The following is a 25,485-nucleotide window of genomic DNA, read 5'->3' as shown; positions in this document are numbered from 1 at the left end:
TAGTGAGTGCCATTAAAATGATTTTGAATAAAGATTTGACAAATTTGAGCCAACAAAGTTGATTTCTCAAATTATGTGAAGTGTATGGAAGGTAAGTATGATGAGCTGGTGGCATAGAATTCAATATTACCCTTTTTGAGATGAATTTGAAGAGGATAGTAAGGGAAGTTTCTAGAAGATAAAAAAATGAAAAAGAGGATAGATTCAATAAATCTTACCTAACCCTATAATGGATGATTGTGGTGAAGCAGAAAAAGATCAAAATTCTCTATATAAGGAGATAACAAGCCAGAAGCAAAGTGTCATAGTGCAAAATAGAGAGACATAGAGTCTTGAGGTATTGCTTCATTTGATGGCCAAAGTAATGAACTTGTAGTTGGCATGCTAAGCATGAAGGCTTAAGGAGGTAAAGGCTTGAAGGGTGAGCAAGCAGTTAGAGATGAAGGAGCTTGAATGCCAAGAAGTATGGAGGACTAAATAAGAAATCTATAATATGCAAGTGATTTGTTTTGTTATCAAATGAAGTCCTATTGTTACGTTTAAACAACTATATCAGTTTGGATAAATCCTTTTGATTAAGGTTTACCTAAAAATCATGAGTAAATCCTTCAATAGGATGATGTTCTATTGGAATGTTACAAATTCCTCTAACAAGTCTCCCTCCTAGCAAGGTGATTGAGATCCTTTAATTAAGGTCACACTCAATAGTGTGCATTGTAACCTTTAACAACGTTTCCATGTAAAATCCTTGTGTCAAATTGTGTGAATGATTTTGCAGTATTTCATGTTTACATTTTTGTAAAGTTCATTTGACCTAGGACAATAATATACTATGGTTTGAGATATTGGATGATAAATGCATGCACAAGTATTTTTTAAGTACTAAAAAAGATTATCTATACATTTCTAGCTTGGATAACTAACTCATCCCCCCCCCCCCCACCCCCCAAATTATTATAAAGCATTTCAATGTTGCATCCATATTAACAAGATACAGAGTATCACTAATTTTATTATTACTCTATTCTAATTACATCACTTGGCTTTCTATTTCTTTCTTCCAATTGTTCCTTCAAAATTTTCATTTCTGCCTCCATATTTTCTAATGAGGCTATGCACTTTCTTCTTGAGAGGAAGCACTTGCAATCCTTTTCTCTATTTCTTTGTACCTTTTACCTACTAATTTCACCTTTGCCTTTTCATTTTCTAGGTCTTCTTTTAACTTTTCAATTACCTTCACCAACCCTCTCTCTCTCTCTCTCTCTCTCTCTCTCTCTCTCTCTCTCTCTCTCTCTCTCTCTCTCCCTCCCTCCCTCCCTATCCCCATCTTTAATAGTGAACTATAGATGATCAATTTGGTCCTTTTTGCCACACTAACTTTGTCCACATTTTTTATTTTGGAGAAATTGATGAATGGTGTGTTTACATAAAAATATGGTGGATTTATCTCATTCTCTAGTGGATTATTATCTAACTATTAGGGAGAAACAATTATAAACTCCATCATTTCTTTATTTATGTTATACATTGTAAATATCCTACTTGATGTAGGTTCTTGAGAACAAGCCACCTCAAGTACATCCTTCTTGAATGCCTTATTATTTTTTCTATTCATTTTTGTAGTTTCTCGAAAAATTGTTACAAAATTTGGGTCTATTGACACAATACAATGATTGAAAGGAGAAAGAAAAGTTGCAACATTTTACTTGTCTCCACCAATTCTTGAGGTCATAATAATTTCATTTTGAGGATTACCAATGACATCACCCCTTCCTAATTATGTCCCACTGCCACTAACAAGTGAAGTCTTTGGATTATTTTTAAGGTTTTTTTTGATGGAATTGTGACTGGTATTATATCAATATGGGTATCTAAAACCTTTTTCTTCTTTGCACAATGACCTTCAATTATAGTATTCTAGTCAAATTTTAGTTGCATCATACTTTTTCAAGATGAAACAACATGGGAGGCTAGAATTTGACCATGGATGAATAATGGCATGGGTTCACACTTTTTTGAAGAACTTCATGGATCATTTGACTCATCTCCAATTACTTTTTTATGACTAGGTTTTGGTAGCTCTAATATTGGGAGTGGATACCAATTTCCTTGACCTATTTTTTCAAGCCCACTATCACCTAGATAACCAATATTTCTATCATTTTTGCCTGTATGCCATATTTTTCCCTTGTCTATCGATTAAGTACAATATATTGTCTAGTTGAATCAAATGCACTAGTAGTACTATATTAGCATGAATGTTGATGGTATTCCTTTGGGGGAGTATCCTAAGAATTGAAGAGCATGTTGCATTCATGACTGTATTTATCATTGATTACAATATAGTATGGTTTTTGTGAAGACTAAAAGAGTAGCAGACACAAATCAAGGTTGTACAAACAAAGGTTTGATGTTTAAATGAAGTGAGGTTAGGGATGTGTTCTACACTATGTCTTCATGATGAGTTTAAGTGCATGTGAAGTAAGTCAAATTCATGCAAAAGATATGTGAGATTTGCAAAGAGCAATACAATCATAGAGTACCTAAAATGTAGTTTATGATGAATGGATTTTATCTCATAACCAATATAGAATTAGGTTATGTGAGGTTATATAGTAAAAATGGATAGTCTAATAATGACATTAGTGAGTGCACAAAGTCTAGAGTCACACATATGAGAAGTTGCAAAGACTATGAGTTGATAGTGTTGTATGGTTGAGAAATAATTAATTATCTTAATATGGTCCTATTATAATTAATTGGGAAAGTCTCAAGGCTGACTCAAGGAATTTTTTTGAGGACTTGGTATAAAGGAAAGAGGTTTTCCTTTTTGAGATATGTGTTGGATGTGAATTGTGTATTGGAGAAGTGTAAACAAGAGAAAAGTGTTTAGTAAATGTGAGTAAGTGACCCAAGGGATTATTGGATGTGAAGTTGATGATCTAGTTCAAAGATCAAAAGGTACAAAAGTCCAATTAATAGGATAGAGGAAGATGAAGGAGAAGTACATTTTGATTCTATTAATCTACAAGGAATAATACAAAGATCATTTAGAAGTGGGTTCACTAGTCTTTCCCCTGAAGCTATTTGGATAATGGGTATATCTGCCATCTATAACTCATAACAGGGTTGGAACAACTCCAAATAGGGTTGGAATCTCCTAATAGGGACTCAAAGTCTCCTAATAGAGACTTATATGTATTGAATGTATTTCATAGACTCCTCACACAGTCCATCCTCTAACAAGGAATATTTATATTAGTATATCTTTTTGTGGGTACCACCTACACTAGGGTTTTCCCTAGTTAACATGTCTAGTGTTATTGTGTATGAGTATCTTGTTATGGTTTTTGGTTATATTTCTCATATGGTTAAGGTTTAATAATGTTGATAATTTTGATAATAGTTCGATAAATGATTCACCCCACCCCTCTCAATTATATTTGTGGACTATATATTCTAACAATTGGTATCAGAACTTGAAGTACTTGAAGATAAATCTTAACAATTTTTGGAGATCAATGATGAGTCACTTTAGAAAAGATAGTCCTACGTTTGATGGAGTTAACTATGATAGGTGGAAATAAAATATATGGGTCAAGGTTATTGTATTTTTACAAAGAGTGACAAGGAAATTGTGAAAGAAGAAAATTTTGAAGAATGCAATGGAGTAGAAAGAGATATGTTCATGTGCAATATGTGCGCTAGAGAAGTTTATAGTTAGCTCTTCCTAAAAATAAATACAAACATGTAAAACCACTAGTAACATCTCATAAGATTTTAAAAGATTTAGAATCTACTTTTGAAGAAGATAATCATACAAAAAGAGAAATATTACAGAATTGGATATGCTTGTTTCAAGATGCAAAAATGTTAGAAGATGAATCTGTGAGAAGTTATGTCAGTAACACATCTAAAATTTTTGTAGGAATCAAATCATGTGGTGGATCCAAGGAAGAAGATGAGATAGTATGGAATATTTTGAGAACATTGACACCACAATTCAAGCAAGTAGCATAGTTGATTGAACTATTAATACCCTATGCTAAGAAGTTTATCAGGGAAACTTTGCTTGGAAGTAGCTAAAGCAAGTTTGAGACAATCTAGAGAATTGACAAGAGCGGAGATAGATTTTAGTGCTTTATCTATTCACACATGTTTATCCAGAAGTGAAACCACACATGGAGATTTCTCTAGTAGTAGTAGAACTAGATTTAAAGAGGAAAGAAATATTGAAGAAGGTATAGCCATTCATGTAAGAAAATAAATGGATGGTAAGATAATTTGTAAATGTTGTACTTGTAATGAATTTGGCCATTATGCATCTAAGTGTCCTAAAAGAGAGAAAAAGTATAATAAAAATTTTAATCCTAGAAGACATAGAGATTGTTTGTATGCAAATGAAGATGGTAAATCTGAAGAAAGAGTTTAGAGTGAAAGTGATGATGAGTTATGATTTGTAGACATAAAGGAAGATGATCTTGATAAAGAAATTCATGAAGAATAGGCTCTAGTTTATGAAGTTGAAAATAAATTTGATTATATATAGATAGTGGATGTTCACATCATATTATTGGTGATATAAACACATTTAATAATTTTAGATATCATGATGGAGGTATTGTGAGTTGGTAAAAATGCAGTCTGTTACGTCACAAGGATAGGATCTATTAATCTTGATGGAAAGACTAACACTGATGATGTTGACTTTTTTGATGGTTTAAATCATAACTTTTTGAGTGTTGGATAGTTGGTGGATAAAGGTTATTAGTTTTAATTCATAGAGAAGACTTGTATTATCAAAGATAGGGATGGTAAGCTAATTGGAACAAGTAAAAGATCCAAAGGTAATGTGTTTCAACTGAATCCTATTGAGATGGCATGTTTAGTTGTAAAAGTGTATAACACTTAGTTATGGCATAGAAGGTTTTGTCATATAAAATTTGATAACATATTAAAGGTTAGTGGCACATTTTTAGTTAGATATTTTCCAAAGATCATGAAGCCTACTAATGTTGTTTGCAAAGAGTGTATAATGGACAAGAAGAAGAAGGTATCATTTCCCAACAAGATTTGATCACTATAGATAAGTTGGAGATTGATCATACAAATGTTAGTGGCCCTACTAAGACAAGAGGATTCTATGGAGAAAGATACTTTTTAATTTTTTTGATGATTTCACTAGAATGATGTTAGTAGCATTTCTTAAAGAGAAATCTGAAGCATTTGAGAAGTTCATGATGTTTAATAATATAGTTAAGAATGAATCTAGTGTTAAGATTAAATATTTGGGATTAGATAGCGAAGGAATTTTACTTCTAGAGAGTTTAAGATGTTTTGTGAAGAAAATGGCACTAAGAGATAGTTATCATCACCTAAGACCCCTAAGCAGAATGGGATAGCAGAAAGGAGAAATATATCAGTATCAAAGATAGTAAAACCAATGATGCTTGAGAATGATGTATCTAAGACATTTTAGATAGAGGAGGTCAACACAGTAGTATACACCATGAATAGAGTACATATTAGAAAAGGTATGAATAAGACTCTTTATGATTTATGGTTTGGCCATACACCTTCATTAAAGTATTCCAAAATTTTTGGAAGTGTTCCATAAAGAGAGATGATGATGTTGGTAAGTTTGATCCAAGAAGTGATGAAGCTATGTTTCTTAGTTATTCATTGAAAAGAAAAGCTTAAAGATGTTTTAACCATAGAACCAAGACAATTGTTGACTATGAAAATGTGAGAATTGATGATGGATTAAAATTCTAATGAGGAAGAAGAAAATCCTAGAATTGTTTAAAAGAAAGTGGAAGTTTTTTTTGAGAAAAAAAATGACTTACAGAATGATGTGCAAATTATTGAGAAAAGAGGAGAACAAAGATCTAAACCAAGAGAAGAGATAAGAGGTGAGATAGCAACTCCTAAACCTAACAAGAACTTGATAAAGAATCACCCTCTAGGATAGATAATTGGAAACAAAGACAAAGTGATGACAAGAAATTGAGTAAATGAAGAATTATGTCTAATTTCTCAAGTTGAACCTAAGAGTGCAAATGACGCATGCAAGGATGATCATTGGATTCAAGCAATGAAGGAATAACTAGATTAAATTATGAAGAATAACACTTGGGAATTGGTTCCTAGGCCTAAAGAAAATAATTTTATGTGAACTAAATGGGTTTTTAGAAATAAGATGAATGAGCAAGGTGAAGTTGTGAAAAATAAAGCTAGACTAGTATGTGAAGGTACAACAAGAAGGAATATATTATGAGGAAACATATGCCCCTATAACTAGAATAAAAGTAGTGAGAATGTTTTTTTCTTATGTAGAATATATGAAATTTAGAATATATCAGATGGATGTCAAATGTCTTTTTGAATGGAGAACTTGAAGAAGAAGTTTATATTAAGCAGCATGAAGGTTTCTCTCTGAAAGAAGACAAAGATATGGTATGTAGATTATAGAAAGCTCTATATGGTCTAAAGAAAGTACTAGAACCTCATATGTAAGGTTAGACAAATATTTTCCAAAGCTTGGGTTTGCTAAAGGTATGACAGATAGTATCTTGTATTTGAAAGAAATTGAGAATGGTATGTTGATAATAGTGATATTTTTTGATGATACAATGTTTAGAGGAAATGATGAATCAAGTGATAAGTTTGTTGAAGAAATGAAGAATGAGTTTGAAATGATCATGATTAGTGAGATGAAGATCTTTCTAGGTTTACAGATTGTGAAAAGTAATTATGGAAGTTTGATATCACTAGCCAAGTATCTGAAAGATTTGTTGAAAAGATTTGTCTTGGAAAGTTTTAAGCCTATTGGTACACCAATGATAACTGGTCACAAGTTATCTAGAAAAGATGAGACACCTATAGTTGAGAAGAAGAAGTATAGATCAATTATTAGAGGTTTGTAATATCTAACTCACATCAAACTAGATAAAGAAAATGTAGTTGGCATTGTAGCTAGATTTCATGCTAATCCTGAGTATCATTATGCAACCTTAAAGATGATATTTAACTATTTGAAGGGAACATCTGACTATGGGATATGGTATGATAGATCAAGTAATTTCACTTTATGTGCTTATACTAATGTGGATTAGGTAGTTAGTATGGATGAAAGAAAAAGCATCGATGGTGGAGCATTTTTCTTAGGAGGAAGATTGGTTTCTTGGCTAAGAAAAAAATAAGATTGTTTTTCATAAAGTATAGCTAAAGAAGAGTATATTATGAGAGAAAATAATTGTATTCAATTCATGTGGATGAATCAAATGCTGAAGGATATTGGGATCGAATTTTCAAAAATTGTTATCATATATTGTGATAACACAAGTATAGTGAGTATGTCTAAGAATCTAGTATTACATTCTATGACTAAGAATATATCTATTATCACATTTTGAGAGAGAGGGTTGCATAAAAAGAGATCATATTGGAGTATATTAGTACTAAAGATCAGATTGCATATATATTTACAAATCCCTTGACTAAAGATAGATTTGAGTACTTAAGAGGTATGCTTGAGGTTATTCCCCTTCCTACTTCAAAGTAGATGATGCAGAGATTGCAACTATCTAGTTGTACAAAGCACTCTTTTTGATTGGACTGAATGTTGATGCTTCTTGTATGGGGGAGTATATGAAATGAGATGATTCATTCAAGACTCTTGGTAATTGGTCTTCAATAGTGTCTTTGGATACTTAATCTAGCTAAAGACTTGGATCAAATGGTTGACCTAATGAGGCCTTTTTCATGATGTCAATGGGGGAGATTTTATCACATGTTGTGATAACACAAGTATTGTGAGTATGTCTAAGAATTTGGTATTACATTTTAAGACTAAGCATATATCTATTACGTATCACATTTTGAGAGAGAAGGTTGTATAAAAAGAGATCAAATTGTACATATCTTTAAAAATCCCTTGCCTAAAGATGTATTTGAGTACTTAAGAGATATGCTTGGGGTTATGCCCCTGCCTACTTCAAAGTAGACAATGTAGAGATTACATCAATCTAGTGGTAAAAAGCACTATTGTTTGACTAGACTGAATGTTGATGCTTCCTATATGGGGGAGTATCTAAAATAAGATGAGTCATTCACGACTCTTGGTAATTGGTCTTGAATATTGTCTTTGGACACTTGGTCTGGTTGAAGACTTCGATCAGATGGTTAACCTAATGAGGCCTTTGTCATTGATGTCAATGGGGGAGATGTATACATGAAAAAAATCTTTATGAATACCAATGAGGGAGATGCATAAAATAATTCCTAATGGGAGATATGAGCATATCTTGATCAAGGATATTAGAAATATTTATGTAAACAAAAAGAAGGAATATACCTATGAGGGAAATACATAACATGAAGAGTTATTAATTCCAAAATGGAAGATAAGTACATATTTATGTCATTGAGTGACATTGAATGAGGGAGAAGATGAGATTTTTTTAGTGTGTGAAAAATTGATGCCAAACCCTTAAAGACGCAGAACAAAGTAGCATTCCAAAGGATTTGAGATTTTATTGATGAAGAGGATTTGAAAAGAAGAAAAAAATAACAATTTCAATAGAGTTTTGTTTGGTATTCTTTGAACCTAGATGTTTTCATCTATGTTTCCATCAATGCCAAAGGGGGAGATTATTAGCATGAATACTGATGGTATTCCTTTGGGGGAGTATTCTAAGCATTAGAGAGAATGTAGCACAGTTGACATGTTGCATTCATGATCATGTTTTTCATTGAAGACAACATAGTATGGTTTTTGTGAAGACTAGAAGAGTAGAAGATAGAGATCAAGGTCATATGAATAGAGGTTTGATGTTTAGGTGAAGCATAACTAAGGATGTTTTATATGTTATTTCCTAATGACAAAGTTAAGTATATGTGAAGTAAGTCAAAGTCATGCATAAGATATGTGAGATTTACAAATAGTAGTATAGAGACAAAGTACCTAAAAGGAAGTTTCTAATTAATGGATTGTATCTCCTAACTAAGATAGAATCATGTTATATGAGGTTATATAGTAAGATAGGATAGTCTAATATGTTAGCAAGTGTAAAAAGTCAGGAGTCACACATGTGAGAAGTTGCAAAGACTATGAGCAGAAAGTGTTGTGTGGTTGCAAAAAATAATTAATTGTCTTAATATGGTCCTATTATAATTAATAGGGAAAGCCTCAATATTGACTCAAGGAATTGTTTTGAGGACTTGGTATAGAGGAAAGATGTTTTCTTTGTTTGAGATATGTGTTGGATGTGATTTTTATATTGGAGAAGTATGAACAAGAGCATAACTTTTTATAAATGCAAGTAACTAATCCAAGGGATTGTTGGATGAAAAGTTGATGATCCAACATCAAGATTAGAAGGTGCAAAAGTATGGCTGATAGGAAAAAGGAAGAGGAAGGATAAGTATAGTTCAATTCTATTATTCATCAAGGAATAATACAGAGATCATTTGGATAGTGGGTTCATTGGTCTTGCCCTTGAAGCTATTTGGACATTGGGTTAATCTACCTTCTATAGCTCCTAACAAGGTTGGAATCTCTTAACAGAGATTCAAAGTCTCCTAGTAGGGACTGATATATAATAATGTATTTCATAGACTCCTAATAGGGCCCATCCTCTAACAAGGAATATTTATATTAGTACATCATTTTTTGGGTACCATCCCCAATGGGTTTTTCCTTCTTATCAAGGGTTTCCCTAGTTAATATGTCTAGTGTTATTGTGTATGAGTATCTTTTTATGGTTAGTGATTATACTACTCATATGGTTAAGGTATATTAAGGTTAATAATTTTGATAATAGTTGGATAATTGATTCACCCTGCCCCCCTCCTTTGAGTTATATCGGTGGACTGTATAATCTAACATAGTAGTAGTTAGAGTAGTGGATTCAGGTAGTGTCTATGGTAGTGGATGTAGAATCATTACAAACCTCATACTGATTGTCTTCATCATCTACACCATGTTGTGTTCTACTGTATCTAGATGCCCATTATCCCATAATTTTCTAAATATTTCATCCTCAAGCAAGTCTTCAAAATCTACAAAGGTCTTAGGTTCATCGATATTCTTCCTCATTTTGAAAAAAAATTAATTTTTATTGACACCAATGTTGAGTTACACAATCTTTATTCATGGCATAAAGAAGATGTTTTTTCCTTGGATGATCCACTATCTGCTAGAAATTGTAGGATGTCATGGGATACAGTTTTTTTTTTGTCTATGAAATCCTTTAATTTGTGTTAACAATTCCTATATTGAAATATTGTTTTCACTGGTGCATTTCTATCTCTAGTTTGACCTTCTTCCCATGAGCCCATGTTTTTAAATTTTTCAATCAATGACATACTCTCATGTTTGCATTTTCTTGTTAAGTTCCCATTCTATACAAGCTTTGTACCAATTATGTTTACAGGATCATACTATGAGTGCCTAGCAACATCAAATTTAAAAACAATAACAAATTAATTTACCACATTGAATTCTCTTCTCTCAAATGTGAACCTTCTGCATCTAATAGGCAAGGAAGGAAAAATAATTTTCCTTGTCTGAACATGAAAGAGTGCATCTATGAATTCCATTTTCTATACATATTCCAATGTAAATACCCTCTCTGTCACATGTATTAGAAGCTTGCAGGATTCTGTAGTTGAACTGTAAAATCTTAATACAGTGTTATCTTCCATAAAGTACCAATTATCCAATTGAATTAATCATTTACAAACCACACGCAATATAGGCATTGAAGTGCCTATAATTTTATGTTAAAGTGGTGCCATAAAGAACTCTACAAAGTGGTTATAGTTCCCTTGGGGATCACCCATTCTAATTAAAGGTATCCATTCAAATATTGGTTTATCAAACTTAAGCTAAAGCTTGTTTGTTTCAAAAATTTGATAATTCTTTGATAACAAAAGATAGCAAAAGTAGGTAATGTATCTACATGTCTTTTGTGATAGTGGGTTTGACCCTCTTTTAATCATTAACAATTGTTCATGCATGTAATGTACAATATTCCCAATATAATTATATATTATGGGTTGTTTTAGACAATGAATATTGAAAATCATTTCTAGAATGTTGGCACCCATTTTCTTATTACTTCCCAAACTGAAACACATTGATAATAGAGATATAGTATCCTAAACCCATTCTGAAAAAATATCCAATTCATAAGGAGGTTTATGATCATGAGGTAGATTGAATCTATTTGCTAACCCTCTAATATAAAAATGTTTCTTATCTAGTCCTAAGTTTTCATATGTTTCTGCCAATTTCTAGGTCAATGTGGGTTGTGTTTTGTGCTTTATACCCTAGGTCCAAAAGTCTAAAAATTCACTCTATGTGATCAACAAAATTACCTCCTATATATTTTGATTGAAAATTGCATTTATAATTTCATATTTATTTCTAACACAAACCATTACAAATTTTTGACATGAGAATACTTGAGGGAACCCCAAGCGAGCAATTCCCCCAGTCCACATTGCAAATTTATTTACAATGCACCCTATCATGTTGTTTGATTTGATATATTTTGAGTCCTTTTGTGGATCTTTCTACTTATTTTTAATTGCATATCTAATTTCCTTAATACTTCTTCCATAGATAAGAGGATCCCAAATATCATGGAATTCATTAGTAAAACTAGGTGTTTTAACTAGTTTGTGCATGTCAAAATATAGTTTCTCGGTCCCCTATATTTTTTCCCTATATTTTCTTTTGGGTTACAATTCCACTACCAGTGCCAATGCCACTCCTCTTCTATGTTTTTTTCATCATTGAAAAAATTATAGAACTATAAATAGACACAAATTATAATTTATAGACATGATTAACATTTAAACCCTAAATTATGCTTCTAATATTTAACTTTTTAAGTTACCTAGCTGCTAGAAAGTAAATAATTTAGGCTTACAATGCATAATGAATTGAAAATTAAACCTTGAATTCTATAGCCAATACTAATTACTAAACTATCATTAAAAAATATGTTCAAGAACTTACCTAGAAAGTTGAAACTCAAATTAATAATTGTTTTCTATAATGCTATGAGTTGTCTTAGAAGAGTGGGTTTGCATTGCAACTTAGAAATTGTGATTCATGACCCCTTTCTAATGCTCCAATGCTTTTATTGAATCTTGGATTGGTAGTTTCTATAGAGATCCAAGATTGAACAATAAAAACTAAACCTTATAGTCTAAACAAAAGAAAATTTTATAAATTATAAAATTGACAGAGCTGAGAATGTGTTTGATGTTAATTCTTACATACATTGTACAGTGGAAATTTGGTATTTTAATTATTTGTGAAATTATAAACTCACAATCTTATAGTACAATTTAGGATTAAATCTAGTAATTATTGCAAATTTTTGAAGAGTCAAAGACTTCTTTCCTAGGGAAATTTTGAAAAAAATATGAGGGTACCCAAAATTGACATAAAATAAATCTTGATTCATTGATCTTTGATGCTCCAACAATGGTAGGTGCATCGACTATCACCTCTTTACATGACCTATCACTACACCATGGTCCATGTAAATGCCATGTGTCTTCATTCTCACTTGATATGTGTATGGCACATGTCTTCTTTCCACAACATTTAAGAAAGCAAGACTACTCTTGCTAAAATTGACTTGAAATACAAAGAGGGCCATTCAATCTTTGTTGATCGAATGATGTGTAAAGGATGTTGATGCTTCCGTAGATTTTATTTCAAGTATGTTAGATGTCTTCTTTCTATGAGATATGGGAATAGAAGTTGACTATTTCCAAAATCAACCCAAAATTCATTTGGAGTCATTGATCTAAATTGATCAAATTGTGGTCAACTTGTTTCTTCTTTTGTACAACATAAATGATGCCCTATCACTGAGTCACACATGTCACTGTGAGATTTACCATGCTTCTACTCTCTACATTGAAATGAATATTGAATAGTCATCGGTGATACATGAATGTCACGTATCTTCTCTTTGGGGTGATTTGGGAAAGCAAGTCGAGTGCTGCCCAAAATACATCTCGAACCATTGATCCTTTCTCATCCAATGGTAGTTAGGGCATCCCCTTTATTATATTAACACTTGCATCATCATATTAAATTATAATTATAATATTAATTATTAGTATATTATAATAATAATACCATTGTATGAACACTTGTTAAAGATAAAAATTACTAATTAAAAATAAATTGAATAAAAATATTTTATGTTTTATTTTAAGAAATAATTTGACATATTTGTAGTATGTTTTTAAAAATTATTTCTTGATTGGATAAGAAGATAATCATAACAAATTAAATAGAAATAGGAATCTATGTATTTGTGCATTGAATTTCAAATTGAATCATTTACATTAACAAAATAATTATCTCTAGTCATTGATCTAAGTTGATCAAACAATGCTACTATGAGCATATTGATTTAACACTTGATACATGTTTACCACATGTTTTATTTCGAGGGCATTAGGAAAAGCTAGTCGGTTGTTGCCGAATTAGGCTTAAAAAATTTATAGATTCATTGATCTTTATTCATCCAATGGTAATCACAACATCACCTTTATAATATTACTAACATAGTTCTTAAATATATTATAATATTTATAGTTTTTAAAATAAAATATTTTTCAATGATACTTTAAATTTGATTGTAAAATAAGCCCATCTAATGGAGAATTAACTTTGATTGTAAAAGTAACTATTGATTTTGTTCTAAATATTATAACATTTTGTATGCTGAAGTCAAACACTAAAGTAAGTGATTTATTAATTAAATTAACTTTTAAATTTTAAACCTTGATATGTTAATTTTAATTCAATGTTAAATGTTACATTTTTTTCTTAATAATTTAATTAAAATTTTCAAAAATGCCAAAACATTACATAAGTAAGCATAATAATAAAATACAATTCTATATGGAACTCAAACAATTTCATTAATATTCCTTGAAATTTAATATCTGAGGAAGAGGCATGTACAATGATTTTAATTTGATTAAACAAAATGGAAAATGAAACTAGACTACAGGGGAAAACCCTAGTACTACTATACTAGTCATTGTAGAAAGCACAAGACTAGAATAAGGCTATGAATTCTCATAGCAATAGGTTTTCTTGTGCCAATTCATCTAGATTATACCATTTTCAAGGAAAATACAAACTAATTTCTTAAGGTATTTCAACTACCCAATAGTCTGGCCCAACATAAATGGTTGTAGGGCCATGTTCTGGTTAGGTTCCAAAAGCTTGTGGATTTCACCTGCCCAAGTGATCTCCACCCCTAATACTACATGAGAAATAATGTCACTATCATCTTCCAGGTATTCTTCTTTAAAAGTCTTCCTCAAGAGCAGGAAAATATTGACCCTTTCTTCTCTAAGGTCAAGAAGAGATGCTAGAAAATGGGATTTAATGTCCCTATTGACATGGTACCTATTCTCATTCTCCAAAAACTCATATCTTGAAACCATTTTTATAGCATGGATAATGAAATATACAATAGGAATAACCTCATTGCAAATTGACAAGATCTAAAAATGTCTTGTATTCCTCTTCCAATTTCCATGTTAGACAAATTGGAGTGTCCATCTTGATTCACAATTTATGAAATAATTAACTATAGAACAATGACAATGGACTAGTGACTACAAAGAAATGACTACTAGTCTACCACACAAAGTAAATTAGACCAAAAATCTAATGAGTACTACAACTATACCTATTACCAGACTATTGACTACCAAAAGCAAGATGAGTAATGATGAAGGAAGAAGCTCAATTGCCTATAAATAGGTTGAATGGTTGAGTGATGGTCCCTACACTTTTGTCCATCTGGCTTCTAGTTCAATTGCTTTTAATTATTAAATCTTTGAAAATCTTCAACATAAATGCAAGTTTGTGCCAAAAAAATTGTAAAGCGTGTAAAGCCAATGGAAGATAGAATGTCATTGATAGTGACAAGACATCTATTTAATGGCCACTACAAGTGTTATAGGGTGGATGGATACATATCACCATTTTGGAGACTTGAACAAGGTCAATGCTTAATTCAAGATGTTTGGCCCAAAATAAACCTTCAACTATTGATACATTATCATCAGAAAATAGTTTGTAGATGGATTTTATTGGTTACAAATGCATGTTGGAGATGTGACATGTTATTTGAAGCATTTCCAAAAAACACATTGTTTCATACATCAATCCCTATTTGCATGTGGCATGTGTAGTATGTATTGTGTATTACTATTAACCGGTAAGTTCTTACTAGAAAATAAAATTATGATTCACACAAATTTGGAAAGTAATAATTAAATACATCATCTAATTATAGTAAAATAACTAGAGCCCAAAAAAATACCATGCCATTGAAAAATCAAATATCAACCAAAAGGGGTTTTCTTTGCATTATATTCTCTATATATACTTTACATTTCATCTTCTTATATACCTAGTATACCAAAAATGATTATGGTTTCCCTCAAAAAGGGAAGTGACAAGCTTAGAACCATTACATTTCAAATTCATACACTTTTTGATATTATGTTTTACAATATAAACCCTCACTAAACCAATGACTCTTCATGTAATGCTTATTTTATCCTTCAAAATATCCCAAAAGAATTGAAGTTCTAGTTTTTTTGTTCCATTGTATTTGCAATTTGTTCTTCAAAATTAGCAGATTTGAGACCCATTTCAATGAACATTTCTTGGAGGTCCACCTTTTCCTACTCATTTTCAAGATTTTTGATGGCGTTGTTGATATAAGATTTTTTGAATTGAAGAACCTATAATGGAACAATTATTATTTTGTCAATGATGTCAAACCTTCTACCTGGTGGTGAGACAATTGCTTTTTGGTCTAAAAGGTATCATTTAGTTGATCGATGAAGAGGATTTGAGAAGAGGAGATAACAATAGCACCTAGAGAAAGGAATAGTTATTTGGTATGTAAAAGAAGTACTAATACCATGTAAGACATTGATACTATAGTGTATTGTTTATCTATTTAAAGTCTAAAATAAAAGATTACTCAAGTTAAGAATGGAAGAAGATCAAGTATGAAAATTGTACTACATAGCAGACCTAACATTGCATTATCTATTGGGATTGTTGCAAGATTCTCTACAAATCCTAATGAGAATCATTTGATGTTTGTTAAGATAATTATGAGATATCTTAAAGGAATAGAAGACTATGGTCTATACTACAAGAAAAATGAAAATTTTGAGTTGAGACCATACATAGGTGTTGATTGGACTAGAAACATTAATGATAGAAAGAGCACAAGTGGTGGAGCATTTTTCTTAGGAAAGGGTTGGTCACCTGGACCAGCAAGAAACAAAATTGTATATGTCAATCTACTATTGAAGCTGAATATGTGGCTATTGTAGTAATTATACAAACATTGTATGTATCAAACAACTACTCAAAGGTATGAAGGAGGAAATCATTGAACCTGTGGTACTTTATTGTGATAATATACATGTTACAAATATATCAAAGAACCCTATGATGCACACAAAGACTAAGGACATTGCAATAAAGTATCATTACTCAAGAGGATTAGTTCAAGACAAAGAAGTGAGGATGGAATATATGAATACAAAAGAGAAGATAGTTGATATCTTCACAAAATCTTTACCTAAGATGCTCATGAGTATCTTAAAGGAAAACTAGGGGTGATACCCCTATCTTAAGCTACTTAAGAAGCATAAGTAGTGCCCTACATAAACTAAGATGAATTTTGTATCTTATAACTTGATGTAATGGATATTACTTTAGGAGTTGCCTAAAGTAATGAAGGAGTTGAATTAGAAGATTTATAGTCATAGTGAAAGGTGATAGAGGGAGAATCTAAAATTGATTATATCTAGATATGAAGATGTCAAGTATTTCTCATTGTTGTCAAAGAGGGAGAAATGACCTATTGAGGGAGAAATGACTAAAAGAAATATAAATTTACCTAGTAAGAGGGAGAAAGTGCTAAGGGAGATATATGAATAGATCAAAGAGAGATAGATACCTGAATATCAGAAAGAGGGAGATATAAGTTAGAAGGAGAAGATATAGTAAAGGAACTTGACAAAGGAACCTCAAATTACCCTTACACAAAGGAAGGACATATACTATACAGATAAAGGGAGAAATTTCAAAGATCTATTCTCTTTTTGGTATATTTTTTGGTATTGGTTTTCCATCAATTCCAAAGAGGGAGATTATTATATAAGATTTTTTTGAAGTGAAGAACCTGTAATGGAACAATCATTATTTTTTAAATGATGTCAAACCTGCTACCTGCTAGTGAGATTATTTCTTTTTGGTCTAAAATTTATCATTTAGTTGATTGATGAAGAGGATTTGAGAAGAGGAGATAACAATACCACCTAGAGAAAGGTTGAGTTATTTGGTATGTAAAAGAAGCACTAAGACCAAGTAAGACATTGATACTATAGTGTATTAATTATCTACTTAAAGTCTAAAATGAAAGATTACTCAAGTTAAGACTAGAAGAAGATCGAGTTTGAAAAGTGTCTACTAATCCTTGCTGAGAAGTTAGTGCAAGTTGAGAAAAAAATTAGTGGAAGCAAAGTGAAAAATAAGAGGTGTTGAGAAAAGATGCAAAATAGTGCAAGCTAAGTGATTGTCAGTATATGTTGAGTAAAGTTTATTTGATGTCAAGAATCAATAAACTTTAGTCTTTGCTAAGTAAACTAGTGTTGGCTAAGTGACAATATTTTGAAGTTGAGTGCTAGTGAATATGTTAAATCAAAGATTTGATGGATCTAATCTAACTATTTTATTTTCTTGAATTGTGTGAAGCATGTGGAAGATAACTATGGTGAGATGGTGGCACAAATCAAGGTAAATTATTTTGAGGCAAATTCAAGGAGGATTGAGGAAAAGTTTCTAGAGGAACCAAATGAAAAAGTGGATAGATTTATTGTATCCTACCTAACCCTAAAATGAATGATTGTAGTTAAGTGGGAAAATATCTTAATTCTCTATTTGTAGAGATAGCTGGTCAGAAGTGAAGGTTTTTAGATGTGACAACCTAAGGAAGACAAGGAGTCTAGGGTATTGCTTTATCTAGTGGCCAAATAAAAGTGATTACAGTTGGAATGCAAAGCAAGAAGGCTTAAGAGTATGAATGCTTGAAGGGTGAACACACTATTAGAGTTGAAGTGTGTGAATGCCAAGTAGAATGGAGGATTGAAGTAGAGATTTTCAATCTACAAGTGAGTTGTAATTTGTTATCAGATCAAGCCTTACTATTACTTTCTAATCATTGTACCACTCTAGAGTAAATCCTTTTGGGTAGTATTCTAATGGAGTAGTCTAAAGTCCTATAATAAGGATCACTCCTAATAGGGTGATTGAAATCCTTTAACCATGTCACATTTAATAGTGTGTATTTAACTTTTAACAGGGTTGGTCTTTCATAGGGCATCACTTCAAAAGAGTGAGAATCAATAGCATGTTATTGGTATTTTTCCCAAATTGGGTTTTTGTGTAAAATCATTGTGTCAAATTTTTTATTGAATCTATTATGTTTCATGTTTACATTTTTGCAAAGTTATTTTGACCTAGGATAGTAACCTACAAAGTTTAAGTATTGTGTGATCTAATGGATGCATGCATAGTAAGATTTTATGGATATGGGTCTACTAAGTATTAAAAAGTTCTATTTTTACGTTTGGGCCTTGGATAGCTGATTCCCCCTCCCCTCTCTTAGTTATTCTAAAGAATTCCAACAAGAATCCCTGGGATTAGTGGAGAGAACCTACAAAGATGCATTCAACCCAATAGTAAGATCACTTTGTTCATCATCCTTCTCCACAGTCGAATATGAGTTAACAATAGGGATTGGATTTTTGTTCAATGATCCCTCTTCCATAGGAAGTCCCATTCTTAGAAATCAACTAAATTTCTGATAATGGTAACCATTGACCAAGATGTCTTCAAATTAAAGAATTTTTCCAACCAGATTTTGCTCTGCCATAAATGCAATAGGACATTCCAAATAGTGTCATACTATAGAAACCTCACTTTCTTATCACTCTTTCATTTAATACTAAGTGTAATCTTTTGATAATCTAATAAGTAGTTTCATAAAAATGATTAATTTCTAGTCATTGATTCATTTCTAGCACATTCACCAATGCATTATATATGTTTTTCTTACTAGATAGAAAAATTGCCTAATAAAATATATATTTTTTCCAATAAAAGAGAAAAATCACCTAATCAAATATATATATTTTTCCAAAAAGTGTGAAAAATCACCTAAGCAAATATACTTTATTTTCAATAATGGGACAAAATTGCCTAATCAAATATTCTTTTTCAATTAAGAGACAAAATTGCCTCAATTTTATGAAATTATGTAATGGTAAGAGAAAAATAAAATCTTAAATTAAACTTTTCCTAACATCAAAAAAAAAACACCAATAGAAATTAATTGTATTCCCATGATAATAATGTTGGATTTACCATGAATTTATATATATATATATATATATATATATATATATATATATATATATATATATATATATATATATATATATATATATATATATATATTGGGGAGGGGGTTTCTTAAAGATATCCCTAGTTTGATCAAAGGTAGGTAAAGGTTGAGATGAAGATGTAGGTTGAGAAGCAAGAGAATGAGATATAGCATTAGCTTTAGCTTGATGATCCTTGTGATCCTAAAGAAAATGTTGATTATGAATAGTCTTATGAGAAAAAATATAAGGATTAGGGTCAACTATCATAGGTTCTAAAGAAGGAACATCAATGGGTTTAGTAGATGTAGAGGGAAAAATAGGTTTAGAAGTAGGAAAAGTAGGCAAGACAAGTGTAGGTGAACAACCCCAAGGAAGGCTCAATTCCATGATCTTGGCTGCTTTATATTGTTGATAGTTTCTATAGAGATGATCAGGATGAGTAGGTAGTTTTTCAAATGGGATGGCCAATAAAAATCAATCCCATCACAATCTCTAGGACATGATGATTTATAAATAAATGATTAATAGTGATAAGGTTTCTATCACAGGGGAATTTAAGAAATTTATGAATAGGAGAAGCTACAACTTGCATGGAATATTTCCATAGAACACCAAACTTAATATGAATTGATTAGAACTAGGAATAAAAATAAAGTTAGTAAAAACAACTTTCCTTAATAAAGTAACACTTAAAGTGATAGAACCATGAGGATGATAAAGATAACCATTACAAGTTTGAATCCACATAGGAGTAGGATCATAAGTATCTCTATTTAACCCTTTGTTAAAAAGGTGTTTTTCAATGATAACATTCATAGCAGAGGAAAGATCAGCTAAAGTGTCATGATAAGGAATATGAGAAACTCCACCAGTAATGTAAAGAGAACCATTAGGTGCCTTAAACATATCAGAGTGACCAAGTCTAATAATAGGTTTCTATTCAGGATTAGGTGGAGAAGAAATTTAAGGTTGGGGTGCTAACTCAACATGATTCACTTCTTTATCTTTTCATCATGATCAATATGGTGATTGGAAGAAGAAGGTTGATTAATAACATTCATTGCGTGAGAAAGAAAAATATTAGTGTAAATCCATAGATTCTAATTAGGTGGCACAACAGAGTTATTTATTTTATTAACTTGAGCATCAAAAGATATAACCTTAGAATCAACAAGGTCCTAAATATCATTCTGCAAACCATAAGACTTTTGAGTATCATGACCTATATGATAGTGATATTGACATAAAGAATTTGAATCAAATGACTTAGGAAATGGTTGACTATTATCAATAGGATGAATAGGAGGAAGGTGAATAATATGATCATGACTCAACTTAGTCATCACCTCATAAAAAGGCTCATATAATGGAGTATATTGATGATTAGGATGAAATGTAGAGGAAAAAATAGCCTTACCTATAGATGTAGTAACCACTTAATCATCAACTATATTTGTAGACTTGATTTTTGATGAAATTGTTAGGTTTAGGAAAGAAAAAAAAATCTAATGGCATCACTCTTATCGCTAGAAATAAGATCAATCAGAGTAGAGCTCTCAAGTTGACTTAGTTGTAATTGGTAATAGTAAAGCATTGCACATAGATATGAAAAGGATGTATACTCAGAAAGGAAAATCTTATCCCTAATGTCTTTTTTGTAAATTAGAAATAATGCTACACTGAATATCATGATTAGGCACAATATAAGAAATTTGAGCAAACAAGTGTTTAAATCTACCAATAAATTCAGTAATTTTCTCTTTAAGATTCTACTTACAATGCATTAAATCAGATAAGGAAATTTTTGGACCAATATTATTCTGAAAATGTTGAATAAAATAATTGGCAAGAGTTTGAAAAGAAACAATAGAATAAGGAGGTAGAGAGAAATGTCATTACAAGGCTTTCCTTAGAAGTACATGGGAACAATTTAGCCATAAGCCTATAGTTATGAGAAAATCACTACATATAGTCTGTAAAGATTTAACATGAATTATGGGATCTCCCTTACCATTATAAGTGTAAAGATGAGGTAAATTTACATGTTGCACAATCAAAGCACTAATGATATCTAAGGAAAAATGATTAACAACATTGTGTTGGAATATTGTACTTAGATTGAGTTAATTGAGAAAGTTATTATTGTAAAGTGGTGACAGTTTGAACCAATTACTAATAATAGGATCAAAAGAAATGCTAGTCAGCATAGGAATACTAGATGGATTAGGAAAATCATAAGAATAAGAAGCAATATGTAAGAATGTCGAAAGAGGATGAGAAGGAATGAGTAAAGGGTTTGAATAAGTAAAAAGAATCACATTATAAGAAGGTAATAAAGAAAGAATGGGAGTGGGATGAACATTCACAAGAAGTGAAAGGCTAGGAAAACCAACACTTAAAGGAGAATAAATTTGTATAGAAGTAGTCAAAAGAGATGGAGCATATGTAGGTATGTTAGAAAGAGTGATAGGAATTGGGATGGAAGCTTCAATGATTGTCGAAGGATAAGGATATCCTATCCCTTGAGAACATTCCATCAAAGACTTAGTGTGAGTACCACTCAAGATAGAAATATTATCAAACTCATTAGAAAACTTATCAACTAGAAAAGGAGGAACTCTCAAAGCATAATCTTCAATGTAGGATTAAGATCACAAGTAAAGATGTTAGTGTCATCATGAGTTCTAGGAAGAAAAGAGGAATCATGATTTCTCATATATAGATTTTTCTTTTGATAAAAGAAATAATCAAAATCTTCTATGCCCAAATTTACAAGACAAATACAATTTCCCAATAGTTAAGGAATCTTAACTTCTTTAATTCCTCTTTGAATTTTGGTAAGGATCAACTCCCTTGTTAAATACTCAATGAAAACATCCTTTTAAATGATAATTAATTTTAACCAAAAATTAGTAATGCTTCCTATCTATTCTTGGATAGAGGGATAATTAGATAAACAACAACTAAATAAACGAGAAAGGATAAAATGGAGAGAACCCACAATTTCTCTATCAGTCACTTCTTAGAAGATATATAAAATAGATTACTTATCTAACATCAAAAAGAAATTTTAATGGTTTTTTATTAATTCAATACTAAATCAACAACAAATAATCTAAAGCATATAATCTTTGAATAATCAGATCTTTCCCATTCCAAAAAATAATCTTGTTCAAGTGTAATGCTAGAAAACTAAAACATTTGCATAGCTATTAAAACCTAGATAAAATTTCATAGTATGATATTCATCAAAAACTACCAATCCTTTACACTACTAAGTTTCTAGTTTTAATAAAGTGATATCTGAGAATCTCCATCAAAACCTAATTCTCAGATAGTTTTAAAGTAGTTAAAATAACCAAGTCTTTAATAGGTATGTAGACCCTTGAAGCAACTAATTTAAAACTTGAAATTAAAAAGAACATAAAGTAAAGATTACCTAAAGAGAATCATAATCATGCTTCTTTAGTGGCTCTTCTTCTTCCTCATCATCATCGTGGGTTGGAGGTCATTGCACTACTTTCCAAACTCAGTATGCATTGATGAACTCTGACATGGCATTCTTGTTCGAGATCTTTATGCTCTATAGGTAGTTCTTTCATGTGTCCTCTCCTATTTCATTCTGGTGACACCATCCAGGTATTCTGAAAGTTGTTGGCTATACATGCTAACCATAGTTTCAACTTTAGCAAGATTGGTAAGATCTTCCATGGTCAAGTTGGCTCCATTTTAAATGGCATATAGTGGTTCTTCATACTACTTAACTAATATTTCTACATGTGAACCTTCTTCTTTGAAAGGCACCATTGGAGTTGAACTAATAGTTTGTAGGTCTTTTTTCACACCATCTTGAATTGTTTTGAATTTTTTCTCAAAAGACTAAATGTAGGAAATGACTAAATCATAATTAGAGATACATCAAGCTATGTTCTTCTACAATAAATAGATCAGCCCTACATCGACCATCTACAAAAAATTTTCCTCTAAGAATTTATCAAGAGCATACTCCTCCACATTACTAGTTGCATAACCATATCAGATAATCTTTTAGTTTCTACATTCCATACTGTCATCTAAATACAAGCCTTACCTATCACTACTTTAGAAAGAGTAAATATCTTATTTAGGTCTTGTATACACTTAGTAAGCATATTTGTCACATAATCAATCCAATTATGGATGACAAAAATTATGGCATTCCCCTTCCTCAAATCATCCATTAGTTGTTAATTTTTAGGTGCGTTGGGATTAAATGTGAGCCAAGATGAACTATCAGTTGTAGCACTTTGCCCTTTTTTTGATCTTATGTACTCTACCGTCATATGGATTTCTATCTTCAATCCCTTCTTCTTGATACCATCCTTGTTTGATTTTAGAATAACTTGTTTCATGGATGATTCTACCCAATGGTCCTTTGTTTCTTGGTTAATCACCCCAAGATTGGTGTGAGTAATCTCAAAATTACTCGGGTCTAATGTACCAGTATCATCTTTCAAGTTATAAGTCACTGCCTCAATAATGTTTTTGCTCAGGTCTTGGTCAAACACTATCTTGGCTGAACTTTTAGTCCTTTTAGGTTTTGAGGCACTAGTAGTGTATTTATTCATGATGTCATCAATGGGGAAGCAAACAAGAACTAGTCTCCTTTTCTTATTAACTAAGGCCACTAGCCAATTTCGTGTGGAATTTGAAGCCTTTTGAGGTTTCTTATCTTTAACTAGAGTGTTCAAGTTTCCTATCCTCTATGGAGAAGTTCCCACTATCATCTGTACTCTCTAAAGGTCATCAATCAAGATATCACTCAAATCCCTATCAGGCTCACTATCAACCTAAATATCTTTGCTTGACTCGACAGGTGTTTCCATATTGCTTCTTCTCTTAGAACAATCCTTTTTCACCAGAGTCGGATGTAGATCTCCTATTACCTACAAATTTGAAATACACATCAGAACATGAATCAGTTGATTATTTAGCACATTTTTTCTTTTTTATTGTTAACCAAGATTTTTTTCTCTCAAACACTATCTTTGTTCTCTCAATAATATTGTCTTCCTCTTCAAACTCCCAATCAATAATTACTTCACTAGAAATTAAAGATTCTATTATTTGAGTACCTATTAAATTTACTTTATCTTCTTTTATGCCAGAGACATCAATATCCAAATTTAAGTGGAAATTTTAACCAGGGGAATGTTGAGCTTGCTACATTCTCTCCTCTAAACCTCTAGTTCATCTGCACAATCTTCTTAATAATCTTCAACATTAGGATCATGCAAAAATTCACATGAGAATCAAATAGGCTATGAGCTATCCCTTTACTATCAAAGTTTTGTTTAGCATGATAGTAGCCAAGATGGAAATTGATTAAATCTAAACTTATGCATATAGCATCCTCCATATTCTTACAAGTTAACTTACTAGCTTGAGTGGAAAAATGACATCAAAAGCTTCATTAGTTGAAAATTTATTTATGACTGAGACCAGTTGTCCAAATAATTTAGCCAATATGAAACAATCAAGGGCAAACCTAGGGAGCCTCAAAGGTTTTTCATCAAAACCACCTATCCTCATATAGGTAAACTTGGGGAGTTGGATATAAATTCTACCAAAGGGTTGGAAATTTTTTAGAGATTTAGAAGAAAACCTACTATGAGGAGAACCTTTCATTTTGACATACAAATTCCCTGAGAAAATGTCATGAGCTTTCCTAAAATTTTCCAAAACTTTATCTCTATGTAACAAAGGGTAATAGTTATATATTGTGATGTTTTTTTCCCAAGGCTCATGAGGTAGACACTACAAATCTTTTGAATTAGCTACAATATATGTCAAGTATGAAGATATATAAAAATATTTCTTCATGCTTAAAGCTCTTCTAAGATGACTTCTTAGACAACTAGCAATCAATTCAGCCCAGTCTAAAAATTTAGATCCTTTCAAAAAAATCTA

The sequence above is a fragment of the Cupressus sempervirens genome, chromosome 5 (genome assembly GCF_028749045.1).
Source record: "Cupressus sempervirens isolate cs-2001-9-10 chromosome 5, ASM2874904v1, whole genome shotgun sequence".
NCBI classification, from domain to species: Eukaryota; Viridiplantae; Streptophyta; class Pinopsida; order Cupressales; family Cupressaceae; genus Cupressus; species Cupressus sempervirens.
Note: the sequence above shows the minus strand (reverse complement) of the source record.